Genomic DNA, 16,043 nt, shown 5'->3' with positions numbered 1-16,043 from the left:
GGAGATGTATATATACTGCCTATACACTGTGGGGGCTATACTATGTGAGAGGGTGTATGGAGACTGTATATATACTGCCTATACACTGTGGGGGCTATACTATGTGAGGGGGTGTATGGAGACTGTATATACACTGGCTATTCACTGTGGGGGCTATACTATGTGAGGTGGTGTATGGAGTTTGATAATTTCCCCCCTAGGTGTGTGTGTGTGTATATATATATATATATATATATATATATAGTTTTTATTTTGTATAGGGGGGGGGGGCGCCATTTGCCTTCTCTGCCTAGGGCACCAAAACGCCTTGTCCCGGCCCTGGGACGCATCTATGAGGGTGGGGGGAAAGAGGGGGGCATCTATGAGGGTGGGGGGGGGGGAAGAGGGGGGGCATCTATGAGGGTGGGGGGGGGGAAAGAGGGGGGCATCTATGAGGGTGGGGGAAAGAGGGGGGCATCTATGAGGGTGGGGGGAAAGAGGGGGGCATCTATGAGGGTGGGGGAAAGAGGGGGGCATCTATGAGGGTGGGGGGAAAGAGGGGGGCATCATTAAGGTTGGGGGTAAAGGGGACCATCTATGAGGGTGGGGGGAAAGAGGGGGGCATCATTAAGGTTGGGGGTAAAGGGGACCATCTATGAGGGGGAGAAAGAAGGGGGCATCTATGAGGGTGGGGGAAAGAGGGGGGCATCTATGAGGGTGGGGGGAAAGGGGACCATCTATGAGGGTGGGGGGGGGAAGAGGGGGCCATCTATGAGGGTGGGGGAAAAGAGGGGCCCATCTATGAGGGTAAGGGGGAAAGGGGACCATCTATGACGGGGGGGGGAGAGGGGGGCATCTATGAGGGTGGGGGAAAGAGGGGGGCATCTATGAGGGTGGGGGGAAAGAGGGGGGCATCTATGAGGGTGGGGGGAAAGGGGACCATCTATGAGGGTGGGGGGGAAGAGGGGGGCATCTATGAGGGTGGGGGAAAGAGGGGGGGCATCTATGAGGGTGGGGGGAAAGAGGGGGGGCATCTATGAGGGTAAGGGAAAGAGGGGGGCATCTATGAGGGTGCGGGAAAAGAGGGGGGCATCTATGAGGGTGGGGGGGGAAAGGGGACCATCTATGAGGGGGGGGGGGAGGGGGGCATCTATGAGGGTGGGGGGAAAGAGGGGGCATCTATGAGGGTGGGGGAAAAGAGGGGGGCATCTATGAGGGTGGGGGGGGAAAGGGGACCATCTATGAGGGGGGGGGAGAGGGGGGCATCTATGAGGGTGGGGGGAAAGAGGGGGCATCTATGAGGGTGGGGGAAAAGAGGGGGGCATCTATGAGGGTGGGGGAAAAGAGGGGGGCATCTATGAGGGTGGGGGAAAAGAGGGGGGCATCTATGAGGGTGGGGGAAAGGGGACCATCTATGAGGGTGGAGGGGGGAAGAGGGGGCCATCTATAAGGGTGGGGGGAAAGAGGGGCCATCTATGAGGGTGGGGGGGGAAAGGGGACCATCTATGAGGGTGGGGGGAAAGGGGGCCATCTATAAGGAGGGCAACATGGGGGGAGAGGGGCCATCTATTTGGGGGGGCAACATAGGGGGAGAGGGAATACACAGAGGGGGGCATATATTATTAGGGGGTCACATAGAGTCAGGGCTACCCACTAAATGAGGGTGTAAAGGGGCCAATACAGATGTGCAGTGTGTATAGAGATGTGGATGGTGCCAGTGTGAGGAGACTAATATGTCTCTCTGGCAGATTCTGTGGATTTGTGGCTCGGGGAAGTTCTCATTACGGCCCAGGACGGATGGAGAAGAAGATGAAAAGGAAAGAACTCTGATCAGAAAAGACGTCCCCTGTGAGTCACCTGATATAACTGCACTGTACTGTATATGGTGTATAGAACCTGTGTAGAGCTGGGGCCACCTCTATATGACTGGATGAGGTGATTTAGTATACTGGATTTGGTCAGTAACAATATGGTGGCGATGGTAGTGGTTGTAGTGTGGCGGTAATGTTTCCTTCCTATATACTGGTATTACTGGTAATATTGGTCTCAGTATACAGGATTTGGTCGGTAACAGTATGGCGGTAATATGTACGGTGATAATACTTTCTCTTATAATATGCTGGTGTTATTGGTAATATCTGTCTTGGTGTGTATATATATATATATATATATATATATATATACACCAATAGCATCACTTGGTCGTGAAAGGAGGGGGGGCCCAAGTTGGCCTCTCGCACCAGGGCCCAGGAGACATTAGCTATGCCCCTGGTGTGACAGGTTCCCTTTAAACCCTTTAACCAAATGCTGCAAGGCATCAATACCAGCCAAGGTATTCTGGAAAGATTTCTCTTGGTGCTTCCCCAAAATATTCAGCATAAATACCAATTTTTTCCTTTAAAGTCCTGGTTATCACACAGATCAAAGCACACATCCCTGGCATTAGGATTATAGATGATCCCCTGTTCTCCATCGCTCCCAGTGTAGTCTTTAAAACCACTCAAGCACTTGCCCTTTGATGGTGCCATATAAAATGAACCATTAACCCTACTTTCGCATCTCTCGCTCTATAAATGAGTCTGCCGTAATGTATTACATCTGTGCCTCAGGTTTAGAGATAATAGACGGGACTTACAGCCAGTCACTTGCTGGCGCTGCGCACTTATCCTGTAATAACATAATGATACTACATGTAATATAGTTAAAGATTTGTCATCATAGTATCACTACCCCAGGCGCTGAGATGACAGCCATTTTCCTGATTACAGACGTGCTCTATGTGTATGTCTATAGTTCCTATAGGTCATTAATTACCTGAATGGCGTTGGTGACAGATTTGACTACACCGCCATACACCTGCTAGGGGTTTATCTGGCAGCCAAGGTGTAAACCTGTGATTTATCTCTCATCGCAGTCATTAAAAAACAAATGGTGCTGAGCGGAGTGATGTTGTGCTAACAGATGCTGTGCTTGACATGGAGTCAGACTGATTACTTGAGGTCTTGACAAATGATGAGTAAAATGTTCCCTGGGAATACAGACTAATAAATTAAATCAACATGGCTTTATAGTTGTTTATTCTCCATTGACAGCGAGGAGCGTAGTAATAATCTGTACACTTGGCACTAAGGAGGCAGAATCATCTGTTCGGTGAAGGGGCAGACACATGATACGGCTTTCTTGACTGGTCAGTTTAAGGTGACATGAGGATTTTCTTAAAGAGCTATACTAATAGGCTGTATCTCATGGGTCTGTGGCCATATCTGTGCCAAAAGAGACACAGGCCTGGGCTCTTGATAAGGAGCGTCGATTTAGCTGATCATTGCATGCACGCGTCGCCATTCAGTATCTTTTTTAAGTCTATAGATGCCTCCTGTTATCCACCTGTACAATCAGCTAAAAATTACAGATTGGGCATATGTAGTGCATCCGTATTTCTGTAAATGCTTTTTTTTTTTTTTTTTTTAGCATGTCGATTATAACTCATCCATATTTTTTTTTACGGAAGTACGGATGCCAAACAGGTTACAATCCGTAAAAAATAGCGGATCCCAATGATTTCTATGACAGGAGCCGTTAAAGAAATCTAGGTCTGCAATAGGACATGTCCTTTTTTATTTCAGTATTAGTTTGCATCCTTGTAATCTACTGATCATGCGAATAGCCCAGTAGACAACAATGTGCACTAACTCGAACACATAAATACGGATCTGTAGATTACAGGATGTGTAAATAGGGTCTAAGGTTAAACGGTTGTGGTGTCCCACCACGGGTGTTTTCCCTCTCCTCCTTTGCACCTGTCAAAAAGCTTCTCTCTCAGGTTAAAGTGGTGGATGAAGGGTATTAAGTTTTCCCACTAGGTGTCAGTATTCTTTATGTATATGTATTCCTATGTGTTCCACAACTGAGGAAGGTCATGGGTTAATGTTTTATTTTTATCATGTGTTTTGTGCTGACCAATAGGAGGTGCTCTTTGCTTTTAAGCCTATCCCCTTTCTTCTTTCTCCTGCATACACTCATCCCCACCACTCACAGGCAGGCATACAGAATTCCCCTGTAAGAGGAGTTTTACTGGTGGAGGAGGACTTCACTTCAGTCTTCTCCAGATTCTCAGGGAGAAAGGGCACACAAAACTAAAGTTCCTGCTGTAATTAAGCCAAGGCCTGGCTGATGCCAGGACCCCTGTCAGGGACAGCAAGGCAGTTCATTTTGGTTGAGTCTAGTCACCGTGTCCAGATGCAGTTAGAGACCAACGCTTCTTCTATAACTATCACTACGTTCACTATACAGTGCTACAAAGATATCTCCAGGTTCTGGCAGAGTACACAGCTACACTGGGTTATGGCTCCTCTAAAAATCCTCTCCTCTACTTCCTACTCTACAAGCACAGCTACAACTACCTCTCTTGCTTCTTTCAAGCACCTCCTTCAAGCACTAAGGTAAAGTACTCAAGTCTGTCAAGATTTATTTACTTGTGAAACCGAGTATTGTTATACTGAAAAACCTTACAGTAAAGCTGCTATATTTTTATACTAACAGGTCTCTGTCATCCTCAGTTTGCACCTGCACCTATACTCACTCCACCGCACATCTTGGGTTATTTTTCCTCCTTCTGTGGGTGGTGGTAAAGACAGTCCAGGTGGGTCAGTTGCCACTCAGGACTACCGTTACAAGAGCCCAAGGGACCCGCAACAACCCGGCACTTGGGGACACTTGTGGACACTTCTGGCCATATACAAAACAGGTACCAACATCACACCTGTGTGCTGGACTAGCACTGGCAGCACCACAACCGCCATCACTGGCTGACTAGCCACCACACGGTGAGTCACTGAATCACAACCCTGTGTGAGTGATGGAGTCAAGCAACCAGGCAGTATGATGGGCATTGTTACGAGGTGGTTCTTGGTCTTGCAACTGCAAATCGCTGTGTAGCCTTGACCTGAATAAAGTGTCAGTCAAATCAAACACATTGATTTCAGCAGGAGCAGCCGACTGTTAAATGTATGGTGACCTCCCAACTTCCCCCAATGCCAGCTGTTGGGGAGAAGAGGAGTTCAATGCTAGAGAAATCTACCATTGCCATTGTTGGCTTTTGTCCCCGATACTTATTTAGAGTGATTGGGAAAGATAGCTATTGGGGAAAAAAGTGTTTGACCGTCATCTATCTTGCATGTAGGGCCAACCTTTGATGACGATGATGATGATGATGACGATGATGGTGAAAGGGAGGGTGAGACTGGCCATTGGGTTTTACAGCTATGTCCAAAGACCCATAGTCTAAAGCCCCTGGGTCAGATGCATTAAAGTTTAAAGGGGAACTGGGAACTGCAGGGCTATCTAAGCTCTGCAATTCCCGATCCCCTGCTTGGCACAGCGCTATGCAGGGCAGAGTCTTGTCCTCTGTATATTGTTATATATATATATATATATATATATAGTAGTTTGTATTAATTATAATAATTTTTGAGTCTCCAGAGTACCCCTTTAAATTTAAAGTTGGAAGAAATATAAAACAAAATAAAGATCGACATTTTTTTATTTTCATGGTTTAGAGCCATTTTAAATACTTCTAGCAATCCAATAAAAACATAAGGAATTGCCCATAATGCAGTTCTCTAATGTTTAGTGTTTCTGAATCAACGCTTTTCATGAAGTATGATTTATAGTGTTTTTTTCCTGCGCCGGAGCTTTGCTCTGCTAATGACTGTCTGATATATTGGGAGGATGGGATGTTCAGACCTATGAGTGTAATTAACTTGGAACTCGAAAGTTATGCAAGGGATTTTTTTTACAGCAGATGTCTTTGATATTATCGCAGACTCACTTCAAATATGAATAACAAGACTCTATAAATGTTATGTCACATCAAGGCAAAGGAAATCCAAACCTTTACTAATGTGATAAAATGTCTATAACGGCTACCTATATTATATTATCTGCATCTAGAGAAATTTGGATACCGGTTTGGAGAGCCTGACTGTGTGCTTAACCATTACGTGATTTAAGGGCATCTGGTAATCTTGTACAGTCCACTCTGGACATCAAGAGTCAATTTCTAGGAGCCCATGGCTGTCAGACATGTTGTCCCCTAAAATAGCACTCTTTCTTAAGATTGCATTATATTATAATTACACATGTGCAAAACACGATTTATTAAGCTTTGTATGAAGCAGAAGGCTCGTTTTTTTAATCCCAAAGTCCGGCTGCTCATTTCTAGTTATCACCATGTTTTTTTAGCATTTTCTCTACAATGCATATGTACGCTTAAATGACAAACTATGTTGTGTGTTCTGCTGACACCTAACGGTTAAAGAGGTTTCCAGTATCCTATCCATTTGATAGGTTATCAATAGTGGTGAGCGAGTACTAAAATGCTCGGTTGCTCGTTACTCAAGACAGATATCCCCTGATACTCGAGTGGTCGTTTCGAGTAATGAACCCCATTGAAGTCAATGAGAAACTCAAACATTTTTGCAGGGGACCCAAGTTCGGTAGAGGGAAGGTCATGTGAAAACCTGTCAACCTTAGAAAATGATGGAAACACCACGTAAATGGACAGGAAACAGAAGGGGCAGCATGCTTGGATGCCTCTGAGGCTACCTAATCGCACCATTATGCCAAATTCTGGGCAACAGCCTGGTTAAAACAAAGGTAGGCATATGAACCACCTAAAAACTGAGCCTGTCACAGCATGGCAGTGAGAACACAGGGAACCATTAAAACAGAGTTATCATATGAAGCACCCCAAAATTTAGCCTGACACAGCATGGCGTTGAGGAAACAGGGAACCATTAAAACATAGTTAGCATATGAAGCACCCCAAAATTTAGCCTGACACAGCATGGCGTTTAGAACACAGGGAACCATTAAAACAGAGTTAGCATATGAAGCACCCCAAAATTAACCCTGACACAGCATGGCGTTGAGAACACAGGGAACCATTAAAACAGAGGTAGCATATGAAGAACCCCAAAAACTTAGCCTGACACAGCATGGCGGTGAGAACACAGTGAACCATTAAAACAGAGTTAGCATATGAAGCACCCCAAAATTTTACCTGACACAGCATGGCGTTGAGAAAACAGGGAACCATTAAAACAGAGTTAGCATATGAAGCACCCCAAAATTTAGCCTGACACAGCATGGCGGTGAGAACACAGTGAACCATTAAAACAGAGTTAGCATATGAAGCACCTCAAAATTTAGCCTGACACAGCATGGCATTGAGAACACAGGGAACCATTAAAACAGGGTTAGCATATGAAGCACCCCAAAATTTAGCCTGACACAGCATGGCAGTGAGGACATAGAGAACTAATAAAAGTGAGTGAGGTAGCAAGTGAGCCTCCCAAAAAGGAGGCTTGACACAGCATGGCAGTGAGGACACAGAGAACCAATAAAAGTGAGTGAGGTAGCAAGTGAGCCTCCTAAAAATTAGGCCTGAGACAGCATGGCAGTGAGGACAAAGAGAACCAATAAAAGTTAGTGAGGAAGCCTTCCAAAAATTATGCCACACACAGCATGGCAGTGATGACAGAGTGACCAAGCTTGAAGCGGTAGCAGGTGAGCCTCCCAAAAAATATGCCACACACAGCATGGTGGTGATGACAGAGTGACCAAGGTAGAAGCGGTATCAGGTGAGCCTCCCAAAAAATATGCCACACACAGCATGGCGTTGATGACAGACTGACCAAGGTAAAAGTGGTAGCAGGTGAGCCTCCAAATATTATGACACACACAGCATGGCGGTGATGACAGAGTGACCAAGGTAAAAGTGGTAGCAGGTGAGCCTCCCAAGAATTATGCCACACACAGCATGGCGGTGATGACGGATTGACCAAGGTAGAAGCGGTAGCAGGTGAGCCTCCCAAAAATTATGCCAGACACAGCATGGAGGAAGAAAAATTGGAGAGGAGAGGAGATACCAAGAATCTTCATGTTGAGCTGCTTTCCCTGGGTGGACAGTTGAATTCAGGTGAAATCCAGGCTTTGTTCATTTTTATAAACATCAGCCTGTCAGCACTGTCAGTTGACAGGCAGGTGCGCTTATCAGTGATGATGGCACCAGCTGCACTGAAGAGCCGCTCTGACAACACGCCGCCACCAGGTTCCGCCAGTTGCCACACACAACCATGCCTGGTTTGAGGTTCTGTGGCGCGAGCCAAAGACCTGTCAGCACCGTGATGCCCTGCAACAGCTCCTGAGCCATGTGCCTTTTGTCGCCTAAGCTCAGTAGTTTCAACACCGCCTGTTGGCACTTACCCACCACAGTGCTTATGCAGATAGCACTACAAAATGGAGGCGACATGATCATGGAGGGTAATAGAGAGGAGGAGGAAGAGGAGGAGGAGAAAGAGGTATACAAATTATGAGAGACCGTGACCGAGGTAGGCCCCGCAATCATCGGTGTGGACAGCACATGAGCGGAACCAGGGTCAGGCTCTGTCCCAGCCACCACCAAGTTGACCCAATTTGCTGTCAGGGAGATATAGTGTCCCTGCCTGCCAGCACTTGTCCACGTGTCCGTGGTTAGGTGGACCTTGTCACTGACCACGTTGGTCAGGGCACGGAAGATGTTATCTGAAACGTGCTGGTGTAGGGCTGGGACAGCACACCGTGAAAAGTAGTGGCGGCTGGGGACAGAGGACTGAGGGACAGCCACCTCCATGAGGTTCCTAAAAGCCTCTGTCTCTACCAGCCGATAGGGCAACATCTCCAGGCTCAGCAGTTTACCTATGTGCACATTTAAGGCTTGTTCAAAGGTCTGTTGTAGGGACAGTTGAATGCTGCGCTTAGACACCTTGCTGAAGGGTGTGGAGCATAGTGGAGGTGAAGGGGTGGGTGTAGGGTGGGAGGCACTCGTGCCTGGAGCCTGGGCGGGGGGACTGATAGAGCCAGCACGTGACACAGGGGAAGGAGCAGGGGTGTGACTTTTAGTCACTGAATGGCCTTTGTTCCACTGAGTGGGGTGTTTAGCACTCATATGCCTGCTCATGCTGGTAGTGGTTAGGCTGGTAGTGGTGGCTCCCCTGCAGATCCTGGCATGGCAATTGTTGCACACTACAGTCCGTCAGTCATCCGCAGTTTCTTTAAAGAACCTCCAGACTTGCGAACATCTAGGCCTGGCCACGGGAGTTTAACTCTGTGAAACAGTTGCTGATCTACTTGCTCTGGCCTGGGGCGCCATGTCCTGCTTAATTACAGGGGGTGCAATGTATGCTTAAGTAAAAATCCCCCCACCCGACCTCACCCACGGCAGCATCCCTTCCCCGCCCTGCCCTGCAGCTGTTGAAGGATCCAGCCCCGCAGCGGCAGGACCTACTCTCCTCCTCTCTTCTGCTTGACTCTGGAGCTGAAGAAAAGCTTCTGACCGATGTCACATGACGTCCGGAGTCAATCAGGAGAGAGAAGTGCAGGGACAACCCCTGCTCCCCCACTCCCGACCGGAAGAGATGAGGAGTCTGATCCTCCACTGAGAAACAGTGTCATCCTCCACTGCTACTGCTGTGTGGGTGAGTATATGTATGCATCTGTGTTTATGTGCGTGTGTGTGTGTGTGTGTTAGTGGAATGTGTGTGCTAATGGAGTGTGTGTGTGTGTGTGTGTGTGTGTGTTAGTGCTCATGTGTGGCTGAGGTAATACTACAGCTCCCAGCATGCTCCTGTGTGGCTATGGTAGAACTACAGCTCCCCTCCCATCATGCTCCTGTGTGGTTGTGGTAATACTACACCTCCCAGCATGCTCCTGTGTGGATGTGGTAGAACTAAAGTTCCCAGCATGCTCCTGTGTGGCTGTGGTAGAACAACAACTCCCATCATGCTTCTGTGTGGCAGAGGTAGAACAACAACTCCCAGCATGGTCCTGTATGGCTGAGGTAGAACTACAGCTCCCAGCATGCTCCTGTGTGGCAGAGGTATAACTACAACTCCCAGAATGCTCACGTATGGCAGAGGTATAACTACAGCTCTCAGCATGCTCCTGTATGGCTGTGGTAGAACTAAAACTCCCAGCATGATCCTGTGTGGCTGTGGTAGAACTACAACTTCCAGCATGCACATGTGTGGCTGAGGTCGAACTACAACTCCCAGCATGATCCTGTGTGGCTGTGGTAGAACTACAACTCCGAGCATGATCCTGTGTGGCTGTGGTAGAACTACAACTCCATCATCCTAAGCCACCCCCAATGTTCCTCCTCCGGACCAGAGACAATTGAGCAGTATGATCCTCCACACCACCTCTTCCTCATGGGCAGAGACAGTGTCATCTTCCAGCGGCAACGGCTCCCCACGGGCCAGATATAGCAGCAGTATATAGTCTGGTCTTCCACTACTCTGAGGGACAGTGAACTGTCTCCCTGTGTAAAAAGTTTGGGGACCCCTGCTATACAATAAGTGGGGGCAGCCAGGAGGCTATATTGTATGTGTGGGCTCTACAACGGGGGGGCGCCATTTGCCTTCTCTGCCTAGGGCACCAAAACTCCTTATCCGGGCCCTGAGACTGAGACTACAGTAATGCGGTACTGACGCTACACTGGGCACAGTGTCCCCTGTTTTTGGCCCCCTTCTCACTGTAGTGCAAGTGCTGAACAGCTGAGGATGAAGGGTGTGAGTGTCCTGCTGATCAACTATTGATAGGTTACATAGGCCATCAAGATTTTCCTGGAAAATGTCTTTAGGGTGCGTTCACACGTACTGTATCCATAGTGGATTTTACGCTGTGAGTTCACAGCAGAATACGCTGCGAATACCTTCCTTGTCATTTTCAATGTGATTCCTCGCATGGAGTACGTAATCCCGGCCCCCTTAACCCACCGGCGACATACTTTACCTATTCCACGCTTCAGCTCTATCTGAGGCTTTCCAACTGTAGGTTTTGTGCAGCCAATCAGTGTACGGCCCCACCGCAGTGACTGATTGGCTGGGTGGGACCTCCAGGAGCCTCAGATGCAGTCGGAGCATGGATTAGTTAACGTATGCCCAGGCGGTGGGTGGGGGGGGGTTATGGGGCTGGCATATACATACTCGCAGCGGGATAATAACAAGTATGTCTTCGGATTGAAAATGACTGGGAAGGTATCCGCAGCAGATTTCGCTGCAAACTCGCAGTGTGAAATCCGCTGTGGATACGGCACACGTGAACTCACCCTTAATGGTTATTCTGTGACATAGCAAAAAGCAATGGAAGTTTTTTAAGTTGTTCAATAGTATCGATCTGCTGAACTGTCCAGATTTGTCATTTAATTTCTGGTGGCAGGAGAAGTTGGTTGTCGCCCTAAGGAGCCCTCGAAAACATAGATACAGTCATAGGCTATGTTCACACATTGTATTTCCGTCAGTCTTTTTTTCAACCAAAACCAGGAGTGGATTAAAAACACAGAAACTGCGCAAATCTTTCTATTACAATTTTGCCCTTTCAGTTCCATTTCTGATTTTGGTTGAAAAAATACTGACCAGAAGACTGATGGAAATACTTTGTGTGAACATAGCCATAGGCTGTATCCGTGTTTTCCTGGCATTCAACTTCTCCAGCTGTAGGGAGTCAAATGCTGAGCGTTCGGGTTCAAAGAACATTACTAAACACGAATAGTTGGAGAAGTCCGCTCAACACTATGCTTCATCTAATTTGTCTACTACTTAACCTAGATCTTGGCTAGCTTACCTCTCCTTTTACCATCCTGACATTGTGGAAAAGAACATGTAGATTCTTCATGGACCTACAGAGATACACAAGGTATGTGAATAATCCAGGCTTGTCTGCTATTGGTTTAAATAACAAATCCTGAAATAATAATTAAAAAATGAGGGAATTGAATTGTTCAAGATTTTCCACAAAATTAAACCTGTTCTTTAGAATAAGTGAAAGACGTCTCAGAGGCCATTCACCAAGTGATAATTACGTGTTAAACTCAGTTCATTCATTTCTTTTTAAAGACAAGTTATATGGATATTTTTTTCTTTTCACTCATTTTCTTTAACAGAGCCAAAATGTCAAGCTGTTCCATTTGTCTTTCACACAGTCCTGACTATGACTGCCAGCGATGGCCCATATTGTGCAGAGAACAGATAGGATTCCGTAGCCTGCTAATGAGGTGCCGCACATGGAGATGGATTCTACAGTCTTGTGGGTCACTCGCCCTGGTGTGGTGCCGCTCTGTACAGTGCCAGGTAGAGGGTGCCAGTCAATTGTCCTTTTTCCTATTAATAAAGATTATATGTAGAATTAAAAAATTAGTAAGAAATGACTGTGTAGAACAAGACTGATACAATAAAACTCCTTTATCTGGTGTAATTAGGACATGATAATTGTGAATACGACATTTGGATTACAGGACTGTCACTTTAAAGAAGTGCCCGTGGAGCCTCATTGGAGAGTCTCAAAACACAGGACTAGCCAGATATCCCTCTGGGAAGGACCCATCCAAGGGGTAGCTCCTGTAAGAAAACCACCATATTAAGTGGCCCTATAAGTCAATGTAATGACAAGGGATAAACCAAGGCTAAGTAACCATCCACATACAGCTGTTTCGGGGTGTTGCTCCTCATCAGTGTGGAGCAGGATTCTGGCTAGGTGGGAGCAATGCCTAGTAGAGCCATAAGAGAAACAGATTGCTGAACTCAGGGAGACCAGCCAAATGACAACACTGCCGGCTGCTAGTTAAAGCGCTCAATGCAGTGAAGTCCTAGGTGCATTGCCCCCTGGGAAACATGAATATGCAAAAGAAGAGCCCGTGGAGCCTCATTGAAGAGTCTCAAAACACAGGACTAGCCAGATATGCTTCCGGGAAGGACCCAGCCAAGGGGTGGCTCCTGTTAGGAAACCACAAAAACCACCATATTAAGTGGCCCTATAAGTCAATGTAATGACAAGGGATAAACCAAGGCTAGGTAACCATCCACATACAGCTGTTTCGGGGTGTTGCCCCTCATCAGTGTGGAGCAGGATTCTGGCTAGGTGGGAGCAATGCCTAGTAGAGCCATAAGAGAAACAGATTGCTGAACTCAAATATCCCTCCGGGAAGGACCCAGCCAAGGGGTAGCTCCTGTTAGGAAACCACCTGTTTCCTAACAGGAGCTACCCCTTGGCTGGTTCCTTCCCGGAGGGATATCTGGCTAGTCCTGTGTTTTGAGACTCTTCAATGAGGCTCCACGGGCTCTTCTTTTGCATATTCATGTTTCCCAGGGGGCAATGCACCTAGGACTTCACTGCATTGAGCGCTTTCACTAGCAGCCGGCAGTGTTGTCATTTAGCTGGTCTCCCTGAGTTCAGCAATCTGTTTCTCTTATGGCTCTACTAGGCATTGCTCCCACCTAGCCAGAATCCTGCTCCACACTGATGAGGGGCAACACCCTGAAACAGCTGTATGTGGATGGTTACCTAGCCTTGGTCTATCCCTTGTCATTACATTGACTTATAGGGCCACTTAATATGGTGGTTTTGGTGGATTCCTAACAGGAGCTACCCCTTGGCTGGGTCCTTCCCGGAGGGATATCTGGCTAGTCCTGTGTTTTGAGAATCTTCAATGAGGCTACACGGGCTCTTCTTTTGCATATTCATGTTTCCCAGGGGGCAATGCATCTAGGACTTCACTGCATTGAGCGCTTTCACTAGCAGCCGGCAGTGTTGTCATTTGGCTGGTCTCCCTGAGTTCAGCAATCTGTTTCACTTTAAAGAAGTGTAAAAATTCTCTTGTGAAAGTCCACATAATAGTGCAGTTCTATGCCGGACTTTCAATGTGTATGGATTGACTGGTATTGAACCAGACGGTGGTCGGTGGCGTTTTGGGGGCTACTTGTCACAATGGCCAGAAATGGTAACACCTACCCCCGGACACATGGGTATCAGGGGCCAGATAGGGGGGCCCCATGCCTAATATAGTGAGTACTTTGACAGGATTTGGTGAAGTGTATATAGAGACTTCAAGAGCTCCTCAGTCTCAGCTATCTTATCTGACTGCCTTCTACCACTCAGTGTCGGGTTTCTGTCCTGATTGGTAGTACTAGTCCCAGTACTTTATCTCTGGGTGTGGCTAACTGGTTGTTTCCTGTCTTCTCAGCGAAGTTTAGTAGAGAGCGGCTATCTTGCACTGTGCTCTACTGGGGACCATTCTATCTTTCCTCTCCTGCTTTAGGGGGTGAATATCCTCAGAAGAATCATCTGCGTAGACAAGGGGGGGGGCTCCCTTATCTTTGGCTACCCTGAGGTTGAGTCTAGCAATGCACAACTGTGGCGGTCACTAGCTCTGGAGATAGGTTCCACAGGTCCTGCCAGGCACCAACTCCCTAAACATAGGAAGTGTAGAAGAGAGAGGGGTGTGTGAGTAGCTAAACCTTCCTTTAGAACTGCAGCTGTGCTTTGGGGGAGTGTGACACCTAGTGGTTGGAATAGAGCACAGCAGTTAACTGCACTAATTGTGACACCTGACAGAGACACTTTTGACTAGGTGTATAGAGAAGAAGAAAACACATAGTGGGATACTACAAGTAGATTAGTTATAGAAATATATATATAAAGGCACAGATTAAATGGATTTTAGAAGCTAGCCAGAGAACTCTAGGAGCCAGTGCAATTGTGTAAATTGATGCAGGTAATAAGAACCTGTACTATTTGTAACAGGGTAAAGAGTGTAGACCTGCTGTGATACCCAACTGGCTTGGCCTAGGACCACATTCAGGTGCAGAGTGCCTTCTAGGTTTTCATCCTTCATCTTGATGCAGAAGCTAGATTTAGGTTTTAGAGAGTACCAGGTCACTTGCCAAGTGTGGTTCCAGGGTGGGTAGTGGATGACCCAGCAGACCAGAAGACACATATGTTTGCACCAAGAGGTCAGACAAGAAAAGTTAAAGGGGTAGTGCGGCGTTTTATATTTATTCACTAAATAACACACATTACAAAGTTATACAACTTTGTAATGTGTGTTATTTAAGTGAACGGCCCCCTTCCCCGTGTTCCCCCCACCCCAGAAGTGTGGTGCATTATACTTACGTATTCACTGTCGACCCATGCCGCCAACTTGGGTCGACAACATCATCGACGTCATCTTCTGGAGGCCGACCAGACCGCTCCAGCCGTCCCTCCTGCCGGCCCCACTGTGGACAAAGGTGGCAGCAGAGAGCACAGACTGGAAAGAAAACTGATTTTTCAGTAGAAGTCATTTACATATTTTTTTTGTATAACTTTTTGACACCAGTTGATTTTAAAAAAAATAAATAAATAAAATTATATTTCACCCCTTTAAGTTCCCCTTTAAGGTCACGGCAGGTGGCAAGACAGCATAGTCAGAATCAGAAACAAGAGGTGTGGCAGATGGCATAGGTTTATAGACAGCAAAAAATACCTTCCAGTGGAGTTCTTAGGCCGGTCCCACCACTCACCGCGGGCATAGGGTGAGGTAAGTTCATACTTGTTGTCAAACTGCCCCCTACCCCTGCCGGCCGGATTTTCAAAACGGCCTGATTTCTCCTTTAAATGATGTTTCTTCATATTCCCCTTATTCCCCAGTCTGAACAGAACTTCTTTAAAGTGATGCAAACTTTGATATATAAGTTTAGCCCGCTTGAAAAATGCCTAAATTACCATATCTGACTAAGCAATTCACACATATTGTATGTTGTATCTCTGCTGGATGGGGATTAATATGGTTCCTTCACACACATGGAGATAAACATATGCACCTAGCAAGTGTTCTGAATGACATATAAATGTGTTATTAATGCAGTCACTGAAATAGGAAGATTTCACTCACCAACATGAAGGGACAGATGGGACACCTCCGCAGAAGAAAAACTTTCTGCTGGCTATTTTCCAGGTTGGGTGGTAGTGGAGCCTTTTCTTACTGTGGCTAGTGACAGATACTTGGGCTGTAAAAGGTATTATATTTGGTATATAAAATGTTTTAATACACAATAAGGCTATGTTCACACAACGTAAGTTCAGTATTCACGGCCGTTGTTGATTTTCAACAACAAATAAATTTACATAGTGCTGTAGGCAAAGGGAATCCTGGCCGGAGTGTATACACATAGGGGGAGATTTATCAACAGGGGATTTTTCTAGATGTGGTC

At 46.7% G+C, this 16,043-nt stretch overlaps 1 long non-coding RNA gene across 3 annotated transcripts in view; it reads left to right on the top strand.

The window, feature by feature from the left end:
* Positions 1-12,214, top strand: part of LOC138800379 (uncharacterized) — a 29,954-nt gene extending 17,740 nt beyond the window's left edge. The window contains exons 2-4 of one of the 3 annotated variants that reach the window (XR_011364449.1): positions 4,519-4,723; positions 11,625-11,712; positions 11,960-12,214. This is a non-coding gene — a long non-coding RNA (uncharacterized lncRNA). Of the gene's footprint in view, positions 1-4,518; positions 4,803-11,624; positions 11,713-11,959 lie in introns of all 3 variants that reach the window. The other 2 variants (XR_011364447.1, XR_011364448.1) reach the window with 2 other exon arrangements.
* Positions 12,215-16,043: the final 3,829 nt, after the last annotated feature.

Source organism: Dendropsophus ebraccatus, chromosome 9 (assembly GCF_027789765.1).
Source record: "Dendropsophus ebraccatus isolate aDenEbr1 chromosome 9, aDenEbr1.pat, whole genome shotgun sequence".
Taxonomy (NCBI): Eukaryota; Metazoa; Chordata; class Amphibia; order Anura; family Hylidae; genus Dendropsophus; species Dendropsophus ebraccatus.
The sequence above is the reverse complement of the archived record's forward strand: the minus strand, read 5'-3'. Positions and strand labels throughout refer to the sequence as shown.